Source organism: Callithrix jacchus, chromosome 14, assembly GCF_049354715.1.
Source record: "Callithrix jacchus isolate 240 chromosome 14, calJac240_pri, whole genome shotgun sequence".
Taxonomy (NCBI): Eukaryota; Metazoa; Chordata; class Mammalia; order Primates; family Cebidae; genus Callithrix; species Callithrix jacchus.
The window spans coordinates 66,710,077-66,718,209 of record NC_133515.1 but is presented as its reverse complement, the minus strand read 5'-3'; the positions used below and the strand labels follow the sequence as shown (position 1 = coordinate 66,718,209).

General features: G+C 35.6%; 1 long non-coding RNA gene across 1 annotated transcript; it reads right to left on the bottom strand.

Moving 5' to 3' along the window:
- Positions 1-408: 408 nt before the first annotated feature.
- LOC118147136 (uncharacterized) lies at positions 409-5,565 on the bottom strand. The gene is made up of 5 exons (XR_004733287.3): positions 5,411-5,565; positions 2,141-2,216; positions 1,834-1,944; positions 1,431-1,518; positions 409-1,339 (listed from the first exon to the last, which is right to left on the bottom strand). It is a non-coding gene; the product is annotated as an uncharacterized LOC118147136 (long non-coding RNA).
- Between the last annotated feature and the right edge of the window lie 2,568 nt (positions 5,566-8,133).

The window sequence follows — 8,133 nt, the reverse complement described above, 5'->3', positions numbered from 1 at the left end:
GATTAACAATGCAGATATTAACATTTCTACTTCATCTGCTCCCCTCTTCTCCCAACCTGGATCAGTTATAGTATTACTTTTCTTCTGTCCAGTAATGTATACATTTTCCATCCTATTCTGTGATTATTTCATTATTTCTTATACAACTCTGCCTTCATCTTTTATTTGCTTTTGGGGCTACCAAATGCGCTGCTTTTACCTGTAAATTTAAATCTTAATCACTCTCTTTTCCAGAAAGTCATTACATTCTCTGGATTCTCCCTTCTATTCTTTTTTTTTTAATATATCTTTAATCTTGTTTCAGTAAGCATTTGGATAAAGGGATTATAAATGCATGAGTCCAGACATCCATCTTGAACCCCATAAAGCAGGAATTTTTAAAAGATACTCTTCAATGTGACTGTTTATTTTAAAGCATTTTCAACATTTCATGGCAGCCAGTTTCAGCAAACAAGGCGATTCATAGTTTTTAATTAGCTAGAGACAGGTGAAAGTGATCTATAACACAAACCACAGAACCAAACCTTAACACCCAGCAAAAATGGTGTTCATCACTGATTCTGTTACATGGCATCTAGTATAAAAAACTACCTCTAATTCTTATCTGTTGTCTTGGATAACAGGGGGAGGGACTGGGGGAAAAGCCTAGTGACATAATGGAGCTACGAAGCTAGGTTGTTTAATGGCATGTGCTGTATTCAGGTTGCCTCAGAGAACTGGCCCTGATGGCAGTCCACGGCAAGGCAGTGATTCCGAATTTGGAATTCAGGAATTCTGATACTTCAGAGCTGTATGAGTTTGCATTACTTATTTTCTTAACTTTCAGTATCCTTATCTATAAAGTAGGAGTAATACCAGTGCCCACCTCATAAGGTTGTTATGTGTCTTAAAAGCAAAGATATATGTAAAGCATTTGGTTCAATGCCAGCACATAACATTCAATACACGTTAGTGTTTTTTTGTTTGTTTGTTTTTCGAGACAGAGTAACACTCTGTTGCCAGGCTGGAGTGCAGTGGCGCAATCTTGGCTCACTGCAACCTCTGCCTCCCAGGTTCAAGCAATTCTCCTGCCTCAGCTTCCTGAGTAACTGGGACTACAGGCATGCGCCACCATATCCAGCTAATTTTTGTATTTTTAGTAGAGACGAGTTTCACCTGTTGGTCAGGATTGTCTTGATCTCTTTACCTCATGATCCACCCACCTGGGCCTCCCAAAGTGCTGGGATTTAGTAGAGACGGGTTTCATCTGTTGGTCAGGATGGTCTCGATCTCTTGACCTCGTGATCTACCTGTCTCGGCCTCCCAAAGTGCTGGGATTACAGGTGTGAGCCATGGCGCCCTGCCAATGTTAGTTTTTTTTGTAATGAAACTTGCATGCTGAATATCACAGTTTTCTGTGGAATTCCAGAAGGAAACAATGTGATCCCTACCCTCCATGGAGCTCCTCGTCTAAGATGGAGATGTGGCCAGTATTTTCTCTCTATGGTGCTTCACATATGGCAAGAGTTTAATGGACGTCTGTTGATAAAGAATTGAAAAACCGATTGGTCCAGATGGAAGAGATAGCTCTCTTCCTTTCAGGGAATACTCACTCTCAAGGAATTTCTCATTTCTTAGGGAATATGTGAGAAATAAGACACATATAAACAATTATGGAGTAAATTTAATCACAGTTCACTCATATAACTGTGGAAATGTAGGAAATGTACAAGATATGCTTCCTGCCTTCAAAGGGATTAAAACTTAGTAGATAAGATTTATACACAGAGCTAAATACGTAAATGTGAGGACATTACTGATTAACTGGGTTAAGGCAAATTTCCAATTTTTCACCTCATTCCCATGTCCAAGTCCTCCTTTCCCTTCCCGGTCACCACCGATCTCTCATGATGTGTCTGTAGGAATGTTTATTTCTGAATCATAAAATAATCATGTGAACTGCATCTGAAAAAAAAATGGAGATAGGTACATAGCTTCCTTCCTCCCTAGATAAATTCATAGGTTTAATATCCCTGCAGGCCAATGAGTTTCCCAGAGAATACAGATTGTTCACATTGACCTCCTAACCCTAACCATTCATTGATTTCTTTTCTCTGTGACAGAAACCCTTTGCTTTATTAGTCATCTTATTAATACATACCTATGGGGAAGTTGGAACAAAATCTTCTGCTTGTACTTTTACTCCACCATCACCTCAACGTCAGTGTGTTACGTTTCTGGAGGGAGAAAATGGTTTGAAGAAAAAAAAAAATTGAAGCCAGACACACATGGGTACAAATCCAGTCTACCCCTTACCATAACAATAGAATTTTTAGCTGGCTATGAGATTGCCTGGAGTAGAACAAGCCTTCCTTGTCCAGGTGAATAAATTCTGGTCAAAGAGATGTAGGCGGAAGCAGTGGTATGCTGGCAAATATGTAACTGGCTCTACACACACACACACACACACACACACACACACTCTGATTACACAGTGGTGCGATCATGACTCCTGCAGCCTTGACTTTCTGGGCTCAAGCAATCCTCCCACCTTAGCCTGCTAGGCAGCTGGGAATACAGGCAAGGGCCACCATGCCCAGCTAATTTTTAAAAAATTTGTGTGGAGACAAGGTCTCACTTTGTTGCCCAGGCTGGTTTTCAACTCCTGGGATCAAGCAATTCTTTCTCCTTGACCTCTCAAAGTGCTAGTATTACAGGCATGAGCCACCATGCATTGCCCAGAATGCTTTGATTAATTTTTGCTGAACTCTTACATCTGTATGCAACCTATGATTGCCATTCAACCATGGCTTGACAAATGGAGTTGCATTCCAATTCACTAAGTCTTTCCCTAATAGTTTTATTGTTATTAAACCTGAAATGTGATCTACTATTAAACTATTTTTCATCCTTGTACAAATTATATACATTAAATGGAAATCTCAGCTTCAGCACTATACATCAGAACTTCACTTATTTATCAGCGAGGGAAGTGATTTCTTTGCTGAATTAAATAACAATTTTGAAATACTGGAATAATATTTCCTTATTGTTTTGTTCTATTCATAACGTAATGGTTACAGACACACCATGCTTTTATGTTGAATCTACGTTTTCAACATTCTTTTCTATTACGTTCTTAAGTTTAGACCAAAAAAGCAGTAAATCAAATCCTGACCTGTAGCAGTTGCTGATTTCTATGGTGCAAATATTCTCATTATGGCTGTGTTCAAACTGTCAGGAGGTCACTGAACACAGAGTTGGGAAGAAATATGCAGTATTTCCACCATATGAATGCAATAGATCTTTTGTATCTTTATGGTTATTTGGCATTCTTCTCTGAATTGTCTATTCGTATTTTCTTCTTATTTTTCAATTAGGTTGTTTCTTTTTTTCTCACTTGTAAGAACTCTTTGTATATTATCAGTCATACGTATCATTTGTCAATAGAATGTAAATTCCATGAATGCAAGGATGTTTGCTTTATTCAGCACTGAAATCCCATAGCACCTATCACATAAAAGTTGTTCAAGCAAATATTTGTTAACTGGATAAATGTGTTGCAAATATTTCCCCAGATAATCATTTGTCTTATTTTTATGCTTATATTTTTTGCTATACAGAAATGTTAAATTGTATGTTGTCAAATATGTCTGCCTTTTTCATTTACTGCATCTGAGTTTTCTGTACTATTTAAATATGTTTCTCTCATCCCAAGGTTGATTATTCTCCTAAATTTTCTAAAAATTTTATTTATTTTTTTGCTACATTCAAATCTGAAATCCATCTGGAATTTATTTTTGTATACGACATGCATTTCTTCCAGATGGCAGGCCCATTGTGCCACTTCTGTAAGTAAATTACTTTTCTCCGCTGAACTAAAATTCTACCTTTGTGGTACATTAAGTTTCCATGTATACTGCCCTCTATTTATGGTTCTTTACGTAGTTCTGTTATATATTTGCTTACTTCTGGACCTTTGTGGTACTCTTTGGATGTACTGACTTTATGGTAATTATAATAACACACTGCAAATTGTAGTATTTGCCATATCCTATTCTGATGAATTTACATTAAATCCTCACACATACTCTATGAGGAAGGTAGTATAAATATCTCCTTTTTACTGATAATAAAATTTAAGGACAGAGAAGTTTAGAAACATGCCCAGCTTCATACCACCACTAACAAGCAGAACTTTACTTAGTTTTAATCCATGCATTATAGTTTCAGAGTCCCTGTTCTAAACTATTATGCCAAAGTGCTTCCCTGTACATCATGTGACCCTTTACTCATATTTTTATTTTATTTTTATTTAAATTTAAATTTTTTTGAAGCAGGGTCTAGCTCTGTCACTCAGGCTTGAGTGCAGTGGCATGAACAGTGCTCATTGCAGCCTTGATCTCCTGGGCTTAAGAAATCCTCCCACTTCAGCCTCCCATGTAGCTGGGACCACAGGTGCATGCCACCATGCCTGGATAATGTTTTTATTTTATTTTTACTTATTTTTTAATTTTGAAAAGAGATGGGATCTCGCTATATTTGATCAGGCTAGTCTTGAACTCCTGTCCTCAATTGATCCTCCTACATTCGCCTCCCCAAGTGCTGGGATTACAGGTATGAGCCACCATACCTGGCCTAATTTTTAAATTTTTTGTAGAGATAGGGTCTCACTTTGTTGCCTAGGCTGGTCTTGAACTCCTGGGGTCAAGCTGTTTTCCTGTCTTATCCTCCCAAAGTGTTGGAATTACAGGCATGAGTCACTGTATCCAGCCCTGTCTTTTAAAAATATATATATTTTTTATCTGTTCTTGGTACTTATTCTTACATTTTCTTCTTTAAAATAATTTTGTTCAGTTCAAAAATAAACCAAAACCTCTCTATTGGGATTCTGATTAGAACTATATTAACTTTATACATTAATTTTGAGAGGCACATATTTTTATAAATTAGGTCTTCCTTTTAGGTACATGATAAACTTTTCTGTATGTTCAAGTCTTACTTTATGTATTCTTCATTAAGATTTTATAGTGTCTATTATACAAGTCCTATACCTAATAACATTTTATCAAAATATTTTACAAGTTTCATCATTGTGAATGAATCTTTTCCCCACTGTTAAAAGTATAGAAGAAAACATCTATTTTTTGTTCATGTGTGTAATGTTTGCATGTATATATATAGTGCTCACTCATCAAATTCTCTTATTAATTCTGTAATATTTAAATTTTATCACTTAAGTTTTCTAGGTACACAGTTACATCTCTTGCAGTAGAAATAATACTGTTTTTTGCCTATCTTTTTCTTCCTTCCTTCTCACCTTCCTTCCAACTTTTCATGTGAGAATATAACCCCAGGTTGCCATATCATTCAGTGTTTTTGTTTGTTCATTTGTTTTTGTTTTGTTTTTTTTGTAGAGACAGGGTTTCACCTTGTCAGCCAGGATGGTCTTGATCTCCTGACCTTGTGGTCTGCCTGCCTCGGCCTCCGAAAGTGCTGGGATTACAGGTGTGAGCTACAGTGCGTGGCTTCTCATTTAAAAGACTATATAGTCTTTTAAAAGGAACTATATAGGCTTTTAGGAGAATCTGGAAAAAATAATAATAAAAGAAATGAAACAACTTGATTTTAATATTAGATCTTCTCATTTAAATATTGTTCTGAATTTTCAAAAATAATTTTCAGGTCAAACAACAAAAGGCTAGAAGATGCCAGATTTTAAAAAATATATTTTAATTGAGATATTGTTCTTTATTTTAAAACATTTGCAGTAACTACTTTATTTTTTTCACACTCCATAGCATTAGCTAAGACCTCCAGTGTATTGAGTAGTAATGGTGACAGCATTACTATTCGTTTTTGCTTTTAATAGTAATGGCTTAGTAAATTCACTTTTTGGCATGATGATTGCTATTAGTTTTTAGTAATACGGCTTATCATAATTAAGCCATTTTCCTTAAGTCTTTATTAGAAATAGATGTTGATATTTTTCTCTTTTACTTATTAATAACATTAATTATATTGATACATTTGCTATACTTAAACCAGTCTTGAATTCTTGGAATAAACCAACCCACCATGGTGTATACCATTTTTTGATATACTGATAAATTTAATTTTTCATATTTTATTTAAATTTTTAAAATTTTCCATAAGATTGGTTTATTATGGTCATTTGGGGGAGGAGTTCTATTTGCATGAGGTTTCAGTGTTATTGTTATGTTAACTTAAAAAAAATGACTTTTAATTTGTCACCACTAGACCAGCCCTACCAGAAATGCTTAAAGAAGTTCTAAATATTGAAACAAAAGGTTAATATGCATCAGTATAAAAACACTTGAAAGGATAAAACTCACAGGGTTTATAAAACAGTAACAAAATGAAGAAAATAAAGCAACCAGGATTGTTAATAACAATCAACAGATGGCTGGAAATACCTCGCATATCAATATGAATGTTGAATGTAAATGGTTCTACATGCCCTAATTAAAAGATATAGGTTGGCAGAATAAATTTAAAAAGAAACACAAACCAAATATCTGCTGTCTTCAAGAGACCCACCCAATGTGTAAAGATTCTCATAGGCTCAAGGTAAAGGGAAAAATCATTCCATGCAATTGGAAACTAAAGGCAAGCAGGAATAGCTATTCTTATGTTAGATAAAACAGACTTAGCAACAATGGTAAAAAAGAGAGTGACAAGGTCATTATATAATGATAAAGGGATCAATACAATAAGAAAATATAACAATCCTAAATATGTATGCACCTAATTTTTGAGCTCCTAGATTCATAAAACAATTACTACTAGACCTAGGAAAAGAGATAGATAGCAGCACAATAGTAGTGGGAGACTTCAACAGTCCACTGACAGTACTAGACAGATCATTGAGGCAGAAAGTCAACAAAGAAACACTGGATTTAAACTGGACACTAGAACAAATAAACTTAACAGACTTTTACAAAACATTCTATTGAAAACTGAAGAATATAATTCTTCTCATTAGCACATGGAACATTTTCCAAGACAGACCATATGATAGGTCACAAACAAGTCTCAATATAATTTTTAAAAACTGAAATAATATCAAATATCTTCTCAGATCACAATGGAATTAAACTAGAAATCAATTCCAAGAAAAAACCTACAAACTTTACAAATACATGGAAATGAAACAATTTGATCCTGAATGATCTTTCGTTCAACAATGAAATTAAGATGGAAATTAAAACAATTTTCAAAATGAATAACAGTGAGACAAGTTATATAAACTTCTGGGATGTAGCAAAAGCAGTGCTAAGAGGAAAGTTTATTGCACTAAATGCCTCCACCAAAAAAATAGGAAGATCACAGATTGACAAACCTAACATCACACATCAAGGAACTAGAGAAACAAGAACAAACCAAACCCAGAGCTAGCAAAAGGAAAGAAATAACAAAGAAATAACAAAGAGCAGAACTAAATGAAATTGAGACAAAAAATATATAAAGGATCAAAAACGAAAAGTTGGTTGTCTGAAAACAAAAACAAAATGGATAGACCACTGGCAAGATTAACCAAGTAAAGAACAGAGAAGATTCAAATACACTCAATCAGAAATTAAAATGGAGACATTACAACTGACACCACAGAAATACAAAGATCATTTGAGACAACTGTGAACACTGCTATGCACATCAACTAGAAAATCTAGAGGAAATGGATAAATTCTTGGAAACATACAACCCTTAAGCTTGAATCTGGTCTGAGATCAATTATTTAAAAGTTAGCTATAACTTAATTGTAGCTAACAATTAAGTTAGAACCCACTGACTTAAAAAATATAGACCCTTAGGCTGGGAACGGTAGCTCACGCCTGTAATCCCAGCACTTTAGGAGGCTGAAGTGGGTGGATCACCTGAGTTTGGGAGTTTGAGACCAGCCTGGCCAACGTGGAGAAACCCTGTCTCTACTAAAAATACAAAAATTAGCTGTGCGTGGTGATGTGCGCCTGTAATCCCAGCTACTTGGGAGGCTGAGGGAGGAGAATTGCTTGAACCCAGGGGGTGGAGGTGGTAGTGAGCCAAGATCACACTGCTGCCCTCCAGCCTGGGCGACAGAGCGAGACTCCATCTCAAAAACAAACAAACAAAACACAACCCCCCCCTCCCACA